This window comes from Nycticebus coucang, chromosome 11 (genome assembly GCF_027406575.1).
Source record: "Nycticebus coucang isolate mNycCou1 chromosome 11, mNycCou1.pri, whole genome shotgun sequence".
Classification (NCBI taxonomy): domain Eukaryota; kingdom Metazoa; phylum Chordata; class Mammalia; order Primates; family Lorisidae; genus Nycticebus; species Nycticebus coucang.
Window position 1 is genome coordinate 67,298,817 of NC_069790.1, and position 21,169 is coordinate 67,319,985.

General features: G+C 33.6%; 1 protein-coding gene across 1 annotated transcript in view; it reads left to right on the plus strand.

The window, feature by feature from the left end:
* SEMA3A (semaphorin 3A) overlaps nucleotides 1–21,169 on the plus strand; it is a 514,403-nt gene that overhangs the window by 174,429 nt on the left and 318,805 nt on the right. Inside the window, exon 2 of the mRNA XM_053553821.1 lies at nucleotides 2,116–2,200. The gene's annotated coding sequence lies outside the window, so the exon portion shown is untranslated. The remainder of the gene's footprint in view (nucleotides 1–2,115; nucleotides 2,201–21,169) is intronic.

The following is a 21,169-nucleotide window of genomic DNA, read 5'->3' on the forward strand; positions in this document are numbered from 1 at the left end:
TGGGCCTTTGTATTTATTACTCTTTTGGTTTTAGAATATTCTTTCTCAGAATATTTGCATGTTTTCTTCAGGTCTCAGATAAAATGTCACCAAGTCAGACAAGACTTTTTTGACCATCCCAAAGAAATGAATACTGAGCCACCTTCTAGCCAGTTATTTTATAACACTCTGTAAGTCAGAAAGAAGCCCACATGTAGTGTATACTCTTCTGTAGGCCACCACTGATGGGGGCAAGGGAAAATGGACAGCCCTCGGTTAGCCAGGTCCATCAGTAGATGTCACAAGGAATTCACACATCATTATCAATAGATAAGTGGACACCCAGACATTGCTAACAAGACCTTATAATCATCCTTCTGTCCACTGACTCTCATAACCTCATCATATTGTCTGTCTCAAGAAAAATTTAGATTAACTCATCACGTCCACTGTCCCATTTTATTAGAAAGGAACCCAGAACTTCCAAGTCATTCTTGATCCCAAAGACTTTAATCCGTATTCTTTAATTCTATCCTCTAATACTTTTACACTATGCTCTCTGGGATTCAGCAACCACTTTTCTGTATATTTTCCTTATTATCTCTACAAATGAAGCCTGAGGACTCTGCCTCACATGCCAGCTTTTAAGAGGTGACTATCTCTCTCCCACACCATTTAAATCACTGAGGTCGGAGGTGGAGGAACATTCTCTGTGTTCCTTGGTGTCAACTTCTCAAGAGATTCCTTCCTTCTCCCTCAAACCCCTTGTATCTTCTCAGGATGTCAGCAGATCCCTCTGTGACTATTCTTGAGAGCAATTTCCCAACAATCTCTGGTCACCTTCCATCTTCCTTTAAGGTTTTAGCTCTAGCTGACTGTCATTCTCTTTTACACCATTCTTGTCGTGTCGTGTCCTGATGGTAATTTCAGCAGTCATAGACGTGAGTCTCCAAAGATTTAATTAATTGAATTCTTGCTTTTCACCTACTGGCTACATGCAAATGATTTCACCATTTCCTAATACATGTATCCAACTGATATATGGGAAGATATTGACATTTGAGTATTAAATGTTTGTATATATGTTTGGAGTAATAGATTATTAATTTACCTTTGCACCTACCATAGATTCCTAGCTTAAATAAACTCAAACTTTCTCTTAGCTTATGATACCATAAGGAATCCAACAAATACCTATTAAATAAATGTATATTGAATATTATATTCTATTTGTCTAAAAATATATATTAATAGTATATAATCTACATTTCTCAAAGTTATGCAGTTAAAAAAACTAGAAGAAAACTATGAAAGAAATACTACTTTAGAATATTCTATTTTTTTGATCGTAATAGTATTACCAATATTTAATAAGGTTAATATTTAGCTAATGAGCCTCCACTGCATACTTTTTATTTTTGGAGCAAATTATGTAGTTTTTCATATGTAAAACATTAAGTCTTCAGCTCAGATTTGAATTGTCTCTATTTTGAATTCTAAATTGTTTTTATTAATCAAATCTAAAATGTATATAATGTTACAAAGTGTATATTCAAGTAACACAAAATTGTTCAAAGTATGCTTTTAATGCCATATTTTAAATAGTTATTTAAAATTTATGTTTACTTTAAAAACATGGTATATTTCCTTTATTCAGGAAAAAGGGGAAAAAGGCTTTTGTTAAAATGAAATCCAGTTACTTGCTAACAGTGCCATGAAATTACTGCTTAGCTGGTTTGTCAGTATGAGCCTTTCATCATCAATAGTGAATAATGTTAATGACATCATAGTATAATGGGCAAATCAATAGAGCGTGTTAGTGTTTCAAATAATTCTCAGATACATCAGTTATTCTTTAGCAGAGTCAGAGCTAAATAATGAAATAGTTCAAAGTACCTCAAATCCTATTAGTGATTACAAATTGTGACTTGGGGGAGCCAGAGTAAAATGTTTGTCAAATTCAGTACTGCCTTCCATAATACCTTTTTGTTTTATATGTTACATTTTCTCATTCAAGATTTAGAGGTTGTTTGAAGAAATTTAAACTAACTTTTAATTTAGTAGAGCACCATTTAATTGATTGCAAGTGGTTTGATTTATGTTGAATTCTAAGAACAAACTTGTTCGTTTTTATAGGATACTTAAAGTATCTGGGCACTTAAGATCACCAGCTGGACTGAACAAATGTACCTCAGGAATTAAGAAACTGGCCTGGAAGGAGGTAAGATATTTAAAAACATACACATTCATATGTTAATAAGTTTTAGTGAAAATTTAGATATACTTATATACTTTTTTAGCATATAATTTGTTTTAAAAAGCAAGCATGCTTTTTTGTTTTCACTTACATAGTCTTCTATACCATGGGATTATTTGTGTAGATGAAAAGTCCCCAAATTTTAAAACAAACAACGACAACTAAATTCATTTGGTAGGGATCACTACTTCAAATTTCAAAAGGTGGATTGATTTTTAAAAACTCTTCCTGCTTAGGAAATTCACTGGGTTTGCCATATTCCCTAGGAACCATAGAGCAGATAGGTGGAACGTGAGCAGATTGCCATCCTGAAAGAATCTTTGGCTACCTTGCTCCTTCTACAATTTCTGGTCCATATATGGTTACTGTCTTCCAGAATCCGATCAAAGGCTGGAGCACCAAGTTCAGGGGTAGGAGTCAGTTTTTAATGTGCTATATTATCTTAATTTTAAAGTAAAATACAATTAGAACACAGGAATGTATAATGTGTAAGTTATCTTAACCTTTTTAACTATAATTGTTTCTCAAGTTTAATTCCATTGTATGAATTGGGAAGAAAATTTGGCAACCTTAAGATTACTATTCCACTAGTTATACATGTTGGTGTTAGAAGGAATGGATTCATGAATAATGGAATTAAGACGTATACTGAAAGATCTAGGAGTAGTGTATTGGAACTCTTAAGAGAAAATAAGTCTGAATTTAAGAATGTTTATTTTTTATAAATGGTGAGAGATAGGGATCCAGTTTCATTCTTCTACACATGGCTGTCCAATTTTCCCAGGACTATTTATTGATTAGAGTGTCTTTTCCCCACTATATATTTTGGTCTTTGTCAATGATCAGTTATATCACATTTTTTTAATCCATGTTTTTGTGGATGGACATGTAGATTGATTCCATATCTTGGCTACTGTGAATAGTGCTGCAATCAACATGGGAACACAAAGAGCTATTTGACATGATTTCCTTTCCTTCGGTCTACAAGCATATGTGTATACTCAATAGTGATAGAGGGATTGCTGGATCATATAGTATTTTTAGTTTCAGTTTTTTAAGGAACTTCTATCGCATTTTCCATAATTGTTCTACTGATTTATACTCCAATTTTTGGGGGGTCCTTCTTGACGGGGTGTTTATTTAATATGAGAAAATGCTTTTTCTCCTAGGTTTTTCAGATTACTATCAAGAAAAAGTTTTGTTTATGAAAACTGTTTATATTTAAAATGCTATATAGAAGCATCATTTACATTTGTAAAACGTGTATTACACAAGGCAAAAAATGTATTTATTTAAGACGTATGTTCAAATTGTTAAATTTGTTATCACATCTATGGATTTTAAATTCTTTTATGGGGAATATGCTTCATATCTTTAGTCTCAGTAGAGCAGTAGAACTTCAAAAAGGCCTTGTAGTGCCATTTTTCTGACATATATAGTGTACATATATGTGCATATATTCATTATTTGTCTAGAGTAATTTTCAGCCTTCCATCATACTAATTTACTAGATGCTATTTTTCACGAATATATCATTCACACAAAGACTGAAGATTTGCTTTCTTTTTCAGCAAATAATAGGCACATATTTCTCCAATTACAGTTGCCTCCAAAGGTACCAATAAAGTAGGCAAGGTACACCACGTGAATTTCCTGTATACTAATTAAATTCTGTTCCAATTTTATGAAGGCCAAAGTTACATATGTCATGGTGTCAATGACACCATTGTCTTTTAATGTTTATTTAGAATCAAGTCAGTTTTTAAAAATTAGTTTATAACAACATCAATAGTCTATATTGATGTGTCTTAAATCACTAAATACAATTAAAAGCGTACACATTAGATTTAAATCAGATAGTGGATAGAAGGAAACTGATGCATATTTATAAAAAGGCAGGGTAGCAAATTCGACTAAAACCTGATGAAATTTACTCCAAGATATTACAGCTAATAGAACTATTTTCAGAATTTATTGTTTAGGCTTCAGGTAAAATAAATATGAGGTGAAGTGCATATATATCAGTTCGTTGGAAATATGATCTGGTCATCTCATCTCAAAAAGGAGGTCTTAACACCTTCATTGTATTTCACCCTTTCTGCCTTTGCATTTTAACAGAAGTAACCTGGAAGAGAATTGTTCACATGTCAAATGAATTATGAAGTATTTTATTTAAATAATTATTTTAAAGAGTAGGTAAACAGTATTTTTTTCTTGCTAATTTTTTTCTTCTTTTTAAGTTTATTTTATTTTTTTTATTAAATCATAGCTGTGTACATTGATACGATCATGGGGCATCATACACTAGCTTCATCATTCAATAACATATTTGCTTAGTCAATGCCAACATAACAAGATCCATGATAAATTTTTCTTCTCCCAACTTTGAGGCTAGTTTAGCTTTTTGACTATTCCTAGATGTGACTGAGTATAAGTTTCATTCTGTTTAAGTTCTAAATTAAATATCTACAAATGACTTACTAGTAATCTCATAATAAAAATTTCAAGCTTTCAATTTTTAAAAAGATAATTAGTTTGCTTCCACATCTTGGCAATTGTGAATTGAGTTGCAGACATTCTAGTACACATGTCCTTGTGGTAAAATGAATTTTGTTTTTCTTCTGCGTAGATTCTAGTAATGGGATTGTGGTATCAAATGGAATGCCCATCAGTCCATGAATGAATTAACAAACTGTGGCATATGTATACTATAGAGTACTATCCAGCCATAAGAAAAGATGGAGACTTTACATCTTTTGTGTTTAACAAGATGATGTTGAAACACATGCTTCTTAGTAAAGTATTTAGTTAGTAAAGTATGGAATAAAAGTATCTAATATACTCAGTATGAAACTAATATATAAACAAATACACACCCTCACAAAAGAAAACATAAGTGTAGTCTAGCAAGTGTAGAGGGGAGGATGAGACAGAGGGACGTGAGAAGGAGAGAGAACACTTGGCGCAATCTCACCTAATGTACAAATTGCTAATGTTCAGCACGACCCCGGGTGAGGGCTCTACTACAACTTTAACTTTGCCTTAGAGATGAAAACAATATAACTTCAATACTGGTAGCCTCATAATCTTAAATTTTAAAAAAATCCAATGAGAAAAGGACATAAAGGAGTCCTTATTTAAGAAAAGGATATACTGAATTGGGAAGAGAAAAGTATAAAATAAAATTCTCCATTAGCTAAAAAGGAAACTTCGAAATGTGTAGATGACAAGAATAATAGTAAAACAGGAATGCTACCACCGACAGTAGCACATAATTTTCTGTCTCGTTCAGAGCTCGTTGCCTTCATTTATACATGGTTGGTTTGTTGGTTTGTAGGGAGGTGGTCTTATAAAATATAATAAAAATACTACAGGCTGACAGTTCTAGAATTTCAAGCTGTGTCACTCCTCGACCTGAAGAAAATTATGCAGTCTTATTTCATTTTCTCATTTATCCATTAGGATTTGTAATTTTATTTGCTTATGCTTACATACTTTGAAGTGTCTTATGATTTTTTTCATAAATGAAATTTGGAAAAGTCCAGTAGAGCTGTCCTTTTCAGTGATTACTTTTCAAACTATAGTTACCTTATTTTTAAACAGAATTCTACTTTGTATGATTATGTCTTCTTTTTCCTTTCTAGACTGTGAAAAGTAGTCAGTCTACAAAGTGAAAAATACGTTTTGAAGTGAAAGTGTTTTTCCCCCTTTACACCTTCCCCATATTCTGGTTTAAAGTGATAGACAATATTCAGTGGAAGAGCAAATGAAATCCTATGTATAGAAAAGTTGCCAGTGAAACAAAAACTGTCTAAAACAATTCAAACTTTCTAAGGGACCTTAATACAGATGGTCCTCAAGTTATGATGGAGTTACATGCTGATAAATCCATCCTAAGTTAAAAATATAGTAAGTTGGAAATGCATTTAATGCATTTAATACATCTAACTCACAGAGCTTTGACTAGCTTCCTTTATTCATGCTCAGAACACTTACATTAGCCTATAGTCAGGCAAAATCACCTAACACAAAATCTCTTCTGTAATAAAGTGTGGAATATCTCAGATAATTTTTGAATACTGTACTTAAAGAGAAACACAGAATGGTTGTATGAATATTGCAAGTATGATTTACACTAAAGGCATATTGATGTTCAGCACCATGGTAAAACTGAAAAATCTTAGATTGAGCCATTAATAAGTTGAAGATCTTATGTATTTAAGAGACTAAACCATTTTTTTTCAAATGAAGAATACTCACTATGCTCACCTGTTTATTTGATTGCTGATTAATTTCGATTTTCAAATAGAACCTCTTAGTTTATAGCTGTTCTATATAGCATTTTGTAACCACTTACAAGATTTTTGAAGGAATTTTCCTTATAAATTCCACATACACTTTTCCAAGACAAATTGTACAAGTATACTAAGAAAATTATTCTGGAGCTGAGCTAACATTCAGTTTTGGTGACTAGTGACCTGATCTACTAGGATCTCTTACCTCACCATGACTCAAACATCAGTATCCAAAGAGTTGTGAGGAGTGCTTAGAGGCTTGGCTTTGCAAGATTTCCTAGTGCATGTCCCTGACTCCCTCTGCATCTAGTGAGGGTTGGATTGGAATGACCATGAGTAGGCATGGAATGTCACCTGCCTCTTTGAAAATTTTACTGTGTGTTTGCATAAATCCTACTTCAAATTTAGACTCACAGGTTTATTTCTTTTGATGGCTAACAGTTTTTTATTTCCTCAAATTATTCTTTTATTTTCTCTCTCTAATAACCTTGCTAAATGTTTTCAGGTCCACAGAATTTTTGAGCCAAAAGGACGTAGGAAATCTTCTCATTGTTTACAAGATATAGGGGCCATGATGAGTTAATACAAGTTAATGGAGACTAAGAATCTAACCCCCTAACTCTAATTCTAGAGTTCTTTGCCTTACATCATAATATCTCACTCCCAAGCTATTCCTTTTAATGGACTCATTCCTCATTTATTTTAGAAATCTGCTGACAATTTCCATTGTTTCCATTATTCATCAGTACGCTCATCAGTAGTGATTTATATTTGTGTGGACAAAATGAGTTACTCTTTTGTTCTAGAAAGTCTGTTATGGGCAAACAAAAAAAGTTGTACAATACAAACTATGAATAGAACATCTCAGAGGACCACCCTGTTTGGGGAATGAGATTTTATGGCTGACTAAATATTTGTTGGTATATGTATGAAGGGCTAAATAGTTCTTAAAACTCCTTGAAGTATGTATAATGTTTTTTGGCTGAAGCCTTTCTCTTTATTTATTTATTCATTTTACTAACTTCATTGGGGAATAATTTAGACAAAATAAACTTCATCTGTTTTAAAGGGCTCACTTGTTTGTTTTTACAAAATAAACAACTGATTTTACTTTTTTTTTCTCCTTTTTTTAAGTCATATATACATAGATCATGAATACATTTATGCCCTTGTGGGATTCAATGTGTGATTTTTTTTTTTGTACAAATTGGAGTGCTTACATCCAACTAACTAACATAGCTTTTACCTAATTTACTTAATCTGTGTGTTAAGACATTTGTGTTCCCTACTTGATAGATTTGACTTGTACCCTTGCAATATACTCGATAGGTGTGGTCCCATGATTTACCTTTCCTCTATCAAACCATTCTCCTCCCCTCCCTTCCCCTTGCCTCCTTCATCCTGGGCTATAGTTGTGATTCATCTTTCATATGAAAGTGTGAGTGAGTATAAATTGGTTTCATAATAATACTGAGTACACTGAATATTTTTTTCCATTCCCGAGATACTTAGAAGGGTATTTTCTAGCTCTATCCTTATAAGCATAAAAGAGGTAAAGTCTCCATATTTTTAATGCTGCATAGTATTCCATGGTATACATACACCACAATTTATTAACCCATTCATGGGTCAATGGGGCACTTTGGCTTCTTCCATGACTTGGCAATTATGAATTGAGCTGCAATGAACGATCTGGTGCAAATATCTTTGTTGTAAAGTGATTTTTGGTTCTTTGGCTATACACCTAGTAGAGGAATTGCAGTATCAAACGGCAGGTCTACATTTAGATCCCTGAGTGTTCTCCAAACTTCTTTCCGAAAGGAACATACTAGCTTCCATTCCCACCAGCAGTGCAGAAGTGTTCCCTTTTCTCCACATCCATGCCAAAATCTGTAGTTTTGGGATTTTGTGATGTGGGCTACTCTTACTGGAGTTAGATGATATCTCAAAGTGGTTTTTGTTTGCATTTCTCTGATGATTAAAGATGATGAACATTTTTTCATGTGTCTGTAGGCCATACGCCTGTCTTCTTCAGAGAAGCTTCTGTTCATGTCTCTTGCCCACAATGAAATGGGATCACTTATTATTTTCTTATTAATAAGTTTGAGTTCTCTGTGGATTCTGGTTATTAAACCTTTGTTGGAAACATAGTCTGCAAATATCCTCTCCCATTCTCGAGGGCTGTCTGCTTGCTTTTCTTACTGTGTTCGTGGCAGTGCAGAAGCTATTTAGATTGATCAGATCCCAGTATTGTATTTTTGGTATTGCTCTTTGATAAGCCTATCAAAAATATAAACTGGGGGAAAGATTCCCTATTTAACAAATGGTGCTGGGTGAATTGGCTGGTGACTTGTAGAAGACTATAACTGGGGCCACACCTTTTTCCTCTAACAAAAATTGACTCTCACTGGATAAAAGACTTAAGACATGAAACTATAAAAATTCTTGAAGAGAGTGCAGTGGAAACACTTGAAAAAAATTGGCCTGGAAGAATTCTTTAGGAGGAGGACCCCCCACCCCGGGTATAAATACGTATATAAATATTAGAGTGTGCTTTACCACTCAGCATAATTTCTCTATGACTTATCAAGTGTCCTTTTAGTAATCACTGTGTGTATTTCACTGAATAGCCATTCTACATTTTGTTATTCCTTTACTTGTTGACTGTTGCATGGTTGTTTGTCTTTTGATCTTTGTGAATTCATTTTCTATGAGAATTAGTGTGCAAGCCTTTGTGTGGATATGTATTTTCATTTTCCTTGGGAAAATATGTGGACTGGAATATCAGGGTCATTTGACAGGAATGTGTTTGACTTTTCAAGAAAGGACAGTTTCCAAAGTGGTGGATTCTACCCTGTGACGTTTTCCTGGGCAATTTTGAGTTCCTATTGCTCTATATCAGAAGTTTGCAAACTGTAGTTCTTGAGCCAAAATCAACCTTATTTATAAATAAAGTTGTATTGAAACATAGACATACTCAAATTCTTTTATGAAGGAGCTGCTTTCATGCTACAAAGGCAAGTTTTATTAACGTGATAAAGACTTTTATGGTCCTTAAAGTTGCAAATATTTGCAATCTGGCCCTTTAAACAAAAGTTTGTTTGACCCCTGCTATGCATCCTAGAAAAATTTCCATTTTATGTCTTTTTAAATTTTAGCCATTTTTATGTGTGTATGGCGGTTATCAAAATGAGTCTTTAATACACATTTGTTCTGTGAGTGATGATACTGAGCGTTTTTTAGTTTGTGTATTTGCCATCTATATATCTTCTTGTATGAAGTATCTATTGAAATCTTGTGCACATCTTTGTAATTGGCTTTCAGGTTTTGAGTTATAAAAGCACTATGTATATTCTGCAGACATATCCTTTGATAGATCAATGTGTTTAGTGAATATTTTCTACTATTTTTCTTCAAAAATTCATTCATTTTTGTTTCAAAAATTTTAATATTGACAAAGGACAATGTATGATTCTTTTTTTCTTCTTTTCCCGTGCTGTTGGGTAATAACTAGGAATACTTGGCTTAACTAAGGTTAAATGATTTTCTCAAAAATTTTCTCTTGAAAGTCTTATCCTTTTACTTTTTCTAGGACTATAATCCACTTATAATGTTCAATCTCCTCTGCAATTATTAAAAAAAAAAAAACTTTTGAAACTTCGATTAGGATTTTGAGGAATCTATAGAACAATTAATGATTCCTCAGAAATATCCTCTGCAATTATATAAAAACTGATATATAAAATATCAGAGGATATTTTTGATAGCAATTATATAAAACCTACTGAGACTTGTTTTCAGGCTGGGTGAACAGGTCAAAGTAGGTGAATGGTCACTTACATTTGGCTAGAATGTATGTTTTTCAGATAATGACCGGGATGCTCTTGAAATATCAATAAGGTTAAAGTGCTTCATGGTGTTCTCTAGACAAACTACATTTACACTGATTTCTTTGCTGCTGTTGCTCTAGGTGTTCTAATAAAATCTCTTACTATGATTATACAATTTTCATTTTCTTCCTTTAGTTTTGTCAGATATTGCTTTTTGTGCTCTGTGATTCCTTAATGGAGCCACATACATTTGTACTTCGTGCTTCGTTATGTTTTCTCACTGAATTGACAGTTCTGTTACCATCCAATGTTTCCTGTTATCTTTGGTAATAGTTTTATTTTAGCATATATTCATCCAATCACTCTGTATAGGTCTCACTTATGTGATTGCTAGTTTGTTATTAATAGATTCAATAAATATGTTTTCTTTTTTGCTAGAGAATGTCGATTATAGTTTTGAAATTTCTTTAACTTCCTCATTGCCTTTGTTTTCTCAAATCCTTTCAATTGGTACTTTGGGGTTTTCTGTTGATTATATTGTCAATTTTCATCATAGGTCAGGTACCTCTAGGCTGTCCGTTTGTATTTCTGAGTGAGATAAAACTGTTTTTGAAGTACTGTGTGGAGGGGAAAGTTAAAGGAGTTTGTTAGAGGATATTTTTTAGATGATTAAGACTATACTTTAAAATGACCAGTAAGTCAATTGGTCTTATAACTGAAGACACCAAATTATGGCATGCAGACATTTTTTTTTCTAGTACTTTTTGGTTCCTTTAATAATTAGCAAAGAAGAAATATCTGTTGCTTGCTGATATTGGGAGCAAGTTGGGAGGAAGGTTACTTCCTCAACTTTTGTGCTGATATTGAATACCATCAAGCACAGATGTTCATCTCCTAGATTCCTTACAGGGAATGAGCTTACTTGTCCGGAGAGGGCTCTAACTTCCCCTTGCTAAGTCAATGATTTTATATGCCTTCTTCATTCCCCAAATTCCTTGAAATCTTGCATTGCTGTTATTGTAAGACTATTCCATTTATCTTAATGGTTGGCTATATTTCTGTTTGTTTTAATTCTCTGTTATATATTTACTGGAGTCAAGAAAGGGAGAAGAGGTCAATTTGTATGCTCTATCTGCCTAGTTTAATTAGAGTTCACATTATATTCTTAACAAATAATACATTTTACACATATTTATTTAACCCAAATTCTTTATGGATGATGCCAATTTCTTTCTGTTGTTGTGATGGATAGAAGAAAGAATTTGAGTTTCTCAGAAACAGTTATCTATTGTATGAATGATTAATCAGTCTTCCTTCTTTTATGGCCATATTTTGAGGAAACTTTTGTAACATATTGGCTCCTTTGCCACAGAAAAAGATGAAAACTCGCCTCTTTCCATTTTAATACATGCTGAGGAATAATTTCAGTAAGAGGTTTGATTCAGGACTCTTGGTAAAAATGATGCTGTAGGGTTATCTGCAGATTTCATTAATCATGTTATTTCTGCTCTCCTATTACCATAGGTAGTTGACTGTAACTGAAATAAGGTGATAGACTGAAATACAGTTACATCTTATCTAGTTTTCATCAAAGTTATTAATATAGTCCTATTGGGCCATAAATAGACTTTGAAACAATTTATGTCTAGAAATGCTACCCAGAGTCATGGAGAATTAGTCTAAGGTCCGAGACAGTTCTTGTGAAAACCTGGCCCACTCCTCTCTTCTGTAGTGAAAACTTAAAAAACAGCAGTTAGCAAGAACTTAAAGTGACAAAAGGCATATAAATAAGTATAAAGTCCTGGGGTATTGACGATAGCTGGGCTTGTAAACTCTTGTACATACATTCATGCATATTCGTTATTTTGAATGGAATTTCTGGATCAATTTATTTTAATCTTTGCTGAAAAAGCTAAAAATTAGGCCCTTATGGTTTTAAGGACTTTTATCTCACTTCATTCTAAATATGTGATCACAAGTTCTCTTGAGTTTTCTCTGCTAAAGACACTTCCGTTTTGTTTCTAAAAATGTGAAGTTAAAAAAACGTTAAAACCAAACCATGGAAGTATTTTTCCAATCAGAAGAGCCCAGAAGTACAGATTAAACTTCCTAACAGTCTGTATTTTAGTAGTGTTTCTCCAAAGATGATTGAATATTTCAAAAAAGAATATCAAACTATATTCAGAAAACCATCTTATTGAATAATATGATAAAATTGATATAATTTGAGGTGACTTGAAAGCTATCAATATATTACCATATTTTCACGTTGTGATGTTTTATTAGGCATTTGAAGTAAAAATATATAACAATAATAATTCTATTAAAAAATTATTCCCTCAACAACTTCTAGAGTTCACTATTCAAAATACTAAATTTCCCTTGGATAGTAGTTAAAAAGCTATCTCAAAGAAATATGGAGATACAAAGATAAATAAAAGTACATACAATTATAAAGGAGTATCAGAACATTGGATCTAATTGTTCACCCTATCAAAAAAATTAATTTTAGTAGTATAATAAAGACCAACCCAAATTTCGTAAGTAGTCAAGAAGCCCCTCTAAACAGCACTACTATAACTTGACAGGCAGGCGTGGCATGCTGACATATATTCAGCTAGTATTGAAACAAGAAGATCTGATGGATTGAGAAATTTACATTTTCTTATCAAATAAGAAAATCAGCATAACATCTTTCCATCCCTTCCCATGAAGCTCATATATCTTTCAAACTATTCGATCAGTATGTTGCTCAACTTTCTAATTAAGAAGTGGGTACACATGCAGAGGTACATGTTTTGATGGAACTATACCATATAGTTGTGTTAACTGGTCTGCCGAAATGCCTAGTTTTAATCTCATTTCCACATCCAGCTAACACCATGTAAACCTTCATGTCTCAACTAAATATCACTTCCACCAATAAAAACCCATAAAACTTCATATTTTATGGTACTCATCCCACTGATAACTTGTTTCCTAAAGCAGGCCTTTTATAAATATAGCTTCCATTACATTGGGGATTGTGATTCTCTTTCTACTTTATATTTGTAGTTGCTCTATTAATAATCAGTGTCTTCTGTTTGAGTAGTTAAGCTTACATCTATACATGATATGTTTTGATCAGTTATTTTTGTGGTTTCTTGCTGCTTCCAATAGAATATGAGAATATTGTACAACAGAAGCGGCTGTGACTTACCCACATATAAAAATTCTTTATTAAATCTAGCTATGCTAACGTTTGTCATATCAAAAGACTGTATACTCATTACCCTCAATATGTTGGGTGACTTATTTTCAAAATCATATGGGAATCTTTGATTATAACTCAGTAAAGTGCAACTAAGTGGCACACGTTGTCTAAAACTTTGGCTTGAGTATCAGAGTGCATATTTACAAATGTTTCCCTATTGCTTTGATTTATCAAATAAAACAAAATTGTAACTGGAGGCATTCTTGGAAATTATTCCATAAATTCACTTATATAAGATGAAAGAAATGAGAAGAAAAAGGCAAAATGATTTGTCTTAAATCACACAGTCAATAGAAAGCCTAGGCATGGAAATCAAATTTTTAACTGTGATAGTTTTTGTACTAAAAACATGTGGGCTTCATTTCAGATATTTTTCAAATTTAAAAATGTAGTCTTTTGAAAAATTTTGCCCCAAGCATAAGATAAATTATAATATTTACATTTTGTGAGTAACAGAAATCTTTACTTCTAGAAGCCTGGTTGACTTAATGCAAAGATATCCAACAAAAATAATGAACCTAATGCCACTCATTGAACAACAAAATGATACTGTCAGTATTTTGATTCATGTCTATTTTGAATCAAGAGGCCATTGTCTTATAGAAATATTCTAGACCAATTGCTAGTCTAGACTACAGAGTTGGACGGAGCTGCCTTCTAAATCAAATCCTTTTATTACCACAGACTGAGATCATGCACATCTGAGATTTGTTAGTTGAAATTCCACACAGTCCTCAGTTGCCAAGTTTGGGTGGAATAAATCTAATACTAAAAATAAGGAAAGTAAGGAAAATTAACATTAAAAACTACACCATATAAAAGTCCTACAGAGACCAGCAGTGGAGATGGGGCCTGAGCATTCCCTTTTCGCAAATTTAAACTTGGAGCTGACCTATTCTTAACTTCAGGGATTAATTGTGAAGGTAGGAGAAAGGATATGAAACTAGAGCAACCAGTTACAATTAATTCACTATATTGCTGAGCAGATTTCTATGAGAGGGAAGTACGAGATGAGATTCCTTCTGCAGCAGCTTGATTGAACTATCTGCAGTTTGATCGAAGATGTATTCTCACCATTTTACCAGTTCAACCTTTATTTCCTGAATATTTACAGTAGTATAGGTATTATTATAAATTATTACAGGAATAAAAATAAGTGCCCTACAATCAAAAAAAATGCCATCATGGGAGCAATATCATAAAAATTTTGATAAAATATGGTAAGTGCTAAGATGGCAGAGTGCCCACATCTTAGTCCTCACTTAGCCTTCATTTAACTACCATGAGATGAATATAGGAATTTAATTTGTTTTATTATGGTGATAAATATGGACAAATAATCTAATATAAAATGGATCAGACCGTATAAATAGAGAACTACTGCATACCAAGCTAAAACATGCAGCAAACATATGAAAGGACACTGATATGTACTAGTAGAACACTGACTGCCAAGTAGAGCAGTGATGAGATGCTGATTTCCTTCCTTCAGATCAGTAAAAATTAAGAAGGAGGAAGCCTGTCAGGTTCCCAAAATGCCAGGAAGTGCGTGCACTGATGGCTTGGGAGAATCCAAATGACTATGGAAATGAATCAAGGAATAGCTACAAGAATAAAAATGTACCTATTTTAATAATGTAACAACTATCTAACAAGACAAATAAGGGCAGAAGTGAAAACTTTTCTAAGAACATACAAAATGTTCATCATTGAGGAAGTGGTAAGTAATACAATTTTAATCCATATTATTGAATATTTTCTAGATTAAAAGTGCTGATTTATTCATGATGTATGTTTTTTAAAAAAGCCATTTTTGATAAGTACTGTTTTTGTTTTGGTACTGTGTATTTTTCACATTTGCAAACTAATTTGTAGGTAGTGTGGAGTAGACCCTCTTGTCTCACTTTAGCGATGACTTGTCCTGATCCATATGCCAAATTTAAGAAATATTGTTGGTTAATGTTCAGAAAGAAACTCTGAAATACTTGCCTAAATTAAAATACAAATACAAGAAAAGCAGTTCCAACTTCACTGAGATTATTTTTTTTTTTTAACTGAAGAGCTGCTAACTAGCTCTGAATAGGTAATTATGTCGGTATATCCCACAGGATACTATGTATAAAGCAGCTAGGATAATGCTTCACAGCAGTGATGGGTCCAGATGTTTGGTCCAGATTATGTTCAAGTTAGAAACATTCACAATTTTGTACTTTAATTATAGAAATAATTATTTTTCTGCTTCATCCCTCATCCTGCCAAGGCTGTGACTTTTATAACTAGTGCTTTGTCCAATGCATTTGTAAACAGAAATTCTACAATTTTGCTAGAACATTTTTCAAATTACTATTTGTGCATAATTTCCTACAAGAAACATGTAAATGAATATTTCCATACATTCACTAATATATTTCCCAGCTATGCCTCATCTAGCTGGCCAACATAAAAAACTTTCACAGAACGGGGAAAATATTTGCCCTATAAATATATGCTGATAAATAACCTATAAAAATATGCCAAGACATTGATGTTTAAAACATGTCCAAAGGCCTTTGAAGGTTACAAAAATTTATAATTTTCTACTAGAATGAAATGCAGGTTGGTATCACTTTTGTACATTGTTTATATATATATTCTTGAAACTTCAAATTAACATGAGGTGTCAAATCACTAAAGTGGAAAAGTTTTCTGGGAGGGAAATAAGAAATAGGTTTTGGTCTAATTTGCTTGTGTTCTGCCTCCTACAGATTTGTACATAGTATTACCCTCACTTAAATAAGCTTTTGAGTATTACCTTCATTTTCAAAATTATGTCTCTCCTTTGAATGTTTTCAGTTTTATCTACTCAGATGATTAAACTAGAGGCAGGTCTCACGAAGAAATAGCTGCGTATTCTGTCGATGTTTTTTTTTTTTTCAGTCAAGCATCCAGTTCTGACTAAATTATTTAAAATAAATACATGAAATTAACCATAATACATAGCAGCCACAGCCACTTTTAAACTAAGTTGTAGTGAAAGCATGTGTCATACGGAGCACACGTTCGACTTTCCTGTTTTACTTTCCAAATAATGCGCTGACAATTAGGCAGCGCTTCACATTTATCATGCTTATCTCCACAGCTGCAGTGGCATTGAAGATGACTATGAATCGCAAGAAAGGTGGTTTTCTTTTTCTTTTTTTCCCTTTTGGTAAAGAATTGAAAATAGAGGGAGATAATGATTGATTCTCCTTTGCTTGTTGAGTGGTTAGAGGTAGATAAGCGGATTTGTAGTGAGGTCATCAGTCACAATGGGATGGTAATTTGAAAATGGATTAGCTTAGAAGTAGCAATTTCTGCTCCATGGGTTTCAGTGAAAAAGTCTGCCTAATTCTGTAAGAGACCTCATAAACTGGCAGAGATCAATGCCTACCTAATGTGCCATTATGCACTGGGCACACTTCGGTGATTACGGCACAGCTGTGGCTGGGTTTCGCTTGCTATTGCTTTAGCACTTGCACCACAGGTGCTCCACAGGATTATTTTGCCCAAAGGAATAAACTCTTTCGGGAATTCAAATAAAGGCCAGGCTTTTCTTCCTAAGCTTTTCCCTGTTGAACAGAGGAATGGCCCGTTCCAGATGTCAGTAATGTCAGTCCAGTAACAAATAGAGACTAGCCAATTTACGTGAAGAAAATCACCTATTGTGTTTGGATGGTGGCACTTTTTAAAATTTTATGGTGTAAGGCTACCTGCTTGTGCAGCTTCAAAAGACAGGGTCACACAAGTTGCAAGATGGAAATGTTCATTGCTTACGAAGTAGGTGGTTTTGTTAAATGGCATTATCTAAGTTTGTTTTTGTTTTTTTTTTCAATTTTTCTTATAGGCCATGCAAAGTAGATGGCAGTGGGATGAAATCAGATATACTTAACATAAAACTTGAATATAAGAACAACCACTGATAAACTTTACATTCCTATACTCTCTAGATTTTTGCACTGGATATATATAAATATTATACGTGGGCACAATGAGTAAAATAGTCACTATAAAATTTTACAAAATATTCTCTGTGTGCTAGCCAACTCTTTATGAAGTTTTGTAATAAATATTTTGTACATAAAGGTACACTTAGCTACAATTTCCCATTTTAGCTGTGTTTGGCAACTTTCTGGGTGACTTTTGTCACACCCACGAATGGAACAATAAGCTGTGGTATATGTATACCATAGAAAACTATTCAGCCATAAAAAAAGATACAGACTTTACATCTTTTTTATTAACCTGGATGGAGTTGGAGAACCTTTTTCTTAGTAAAGTATCACAAAAAATTGAAAAGCGAGTAGCTAATGTACTCAACACTAATATAAAACCAGTAGATGAACAGCTATATACCCACGCAAGAGAAAGTTATTCAAGTGGGAGAGGGGAGGGGGAGGGGAGGGGTGAGTGGAGGGGAGTGAGGACATTAGTGTGCTCTCACCTAATGGGCATGAGGTTGGGTATCCTGCACATCTCCTGAGTGGAGAAGGGCTCAACTACAACTTGGACTTTACCTAAAACATGCTAACAATGTAACATAATAGTTTGTACTCTCATATTAATCTGAAATAAAAAATGTAAATTTTAAATGACAGATATTACTTCAATACACTACTTTCGTGGGTGTATTAGGTGACCTAATTGTTTTTAAAACAGTTTCATTTTATTGCCCTCAGTAGAGTGCCATGGCATCATAACCCACTCAAACACTTGGGCTCAAATGGTCTACTTGCCTCAGCTTCCTGAGTAGCTGGGCCTAGAACAGCAGTTCTCAACCCAACCCACAGGAACTGTACTAAAGCACTGTGGCAATAGGAAGGTTGAGAACTACTGGCCTAGAGGCACCTGCCACAGTGATGCCTGGCTAGTTTTTTGTTTGTTTTTGATTTTGTTTTTGTTTTTAAAGAAATTGGGTCTTACTGTTGCTTAGGCTGATCTCTCCTGAGCTCAAGCAATCCACCTGCCTTCACCTCCAGGAGTGCTATGATTTCAGGTTATGAGCCACCACATCCAGCCTAGGTACCCTGATTTTTTATTAACTTATAAATTCAAATGTAGCAAATGCCTGTGGGCCCAGCTACTTGGGGTGATGAGGTCAGAGGATGACTTGATCCAGGGAGTTTGAATCTAGCCTGAAAAACAAATCAAGACTTTGTATTCAAAGGAAAAAAATGATGTTAAATTTAATTTTAAATTTAAATAAAAATTGAACTTTTAAAAAGATTATGTATTAACATTTTAAGAAAATGTTAAACTTTTTTTAATTTTGATACTGCCTAACATGCAGAAAATGAGCTTCCACATTGTAGTTATGTGCAATGCAGTGATTATACTTACACAGAGAGACTGGAATATGTAAGGAAAATTTTTTCTCATTGCAATTATCCAACACAGCACTGAACCTTATTAGTTTTGATAATTGTTATGAAATTTATCAAATTAAGTGGGCACTCTCACTGTCCTATAAGAACTTTCTCTCTCCCGTAAACCTAAAAAGTATGTGCTGAGTCTGCACGTATTATGGTGAATAAGTTGCAACCAAACAACATTTTAAGTTGTTAGTGTAGCTGGTCTATAGGATGGCCCACTGGACAGAATACTGAACGTGCTAGTTTTTCCAAAATTCTCTCCAGCTAATACACATAAGCATAAAGCTGGAAAAGAAATTGTTTTGGTCTACTTTTCAAGGTAAAGAAATACGTAGACAGGGATAAAAATAAACAACTGAAAGGTGGGGGCCAGGAAACGAGAGAACAGGGACAAGGGATGAGGGAGCGGGATGGGGGTCACAGAGTATGCCAAACCTCTTGGGGATGGGACACAATTATAAGACAGACTTTACCTAGCAAATGCAAACAGTGTAACCTAATTCTTTGTACCCTCAATGAACCTGAAATAATAATTTAAAAAAAACCACACACACAAATTGAGGAAATATTAGAAAGGTAGTGAATAATGTAAAATTTTACAATATTTGAGTAGTAAGAGCTTCTGTTAGAATGTTGACTGGCGTTGACAGTTCCTCATAATCCATTCTTCCAATTAGAAAGACTTCTCAAATCCATACTATTTGGGCATTACTGAAAAATAAAATACTTCACACCTGAAGTGGATAGAATAAACTAACAACAACAAAAAAATTTTCTCAAGAGAAAAAAAAGTGGACAGGCATGGCAGTTCATGTGTTTTCAGAAACCAAGTAGCTGGGAAAATGCAGTGAAGAACATAAAACGAGATGGAAGTGGGATGGAAGAAAGATACTTTTGGAGTGCTGTATTTGGTAGGATGAATTTTTAAATACATCTGATGAGTAGAGTCTGGATTAGGAGAATGGTAACAGACCAGAGAGATGGTGATATATTGGAAAGCCAAAATGGATAATGTTTTCAACTTTTAAATTCTTTATTTGCTAAGGGTACATCGTAAGAGTTCCCACCATGTATAAATAAAACCAATTGTAGCATTTTTTTTTTTGTGAGTTCTTGGATGTGTTAATTGGCTTGAGTGTGGTAATTATTTTACAATAGCAAATCATCACATTGTACACCTTTACATATACACCATTTTTTTGTTAATTATACCCCAATAATGCCAGAAACAACTCCCCCCCCCAAAAAAGATCTGACTCTGTTTGAGATCATTTGGAGTGAAAAATTAAGAAACAGGGAGGTTTAATTATTCATAATAAAGTGATGTAAGCTTTCAGTTTCTATTTTCTTTTTAATTTCAGAATACTGGGCAGGGGGGTGTACATGTGTTTTTGGTACATACTGAGTCAGAGTTAAGGTGTGTTTTTTGCCCAGGTAGTGTGCCCTTTACCCAATGGGTGTCAATTTACCCATTTGTTCCTTTCTCCTCTCCTGAATTTGATTTTCATTGACATTGACTTCTGTATATGCACTTAACTGTGGATCAGTTAGTTCCAACTTTGTATTGAGTACTGTGTTTTTTTCTCCATGTTTGTGATATTTCACTTAGAAGCGTTTCCAGATCCATCCAGGTTGCCACAAAATATACTACATTGCCTTTTTTCTGGCTGAGTAGTACTTCATAATATGTATATATATAACATTTTATTAATCCACTCACATATTGGTAGGCACTTGGGTTAGGTCTGTCTTTGTGATTGTGCATTGTGCTATAAATATTCAATTGCAGGTGTCCTATTTATAAAATGAGTTTTTTCCTGTTGGGTATTTATCCTGAAGTTGGATGGCTATATCAAATGGTAGGTCTACTTTAAGGCCTTTGAGGCTTGTCCACACAATTTTCCACAGAAGTTATACTAGGTTGCAGTTGCACCAACAGTGGATAAATCTTTCTTTCTCTCTGCATCCATGCAAGCATCTGTTGTTTTGGGACTTTTTAATATGATCCATTTTCACTGGCATTGGTGATATCTCACAGTGGTTTTGATTTGCGTTGAGCTTCTATTTCATTGAGAAATGAAAATAACCTGACTAGTGACAACTGAGATAAAGCACAACCTAGTACAGTTTGTTTTGAAGTTGGAGTTAGTCATTTTTAAAATTGAATT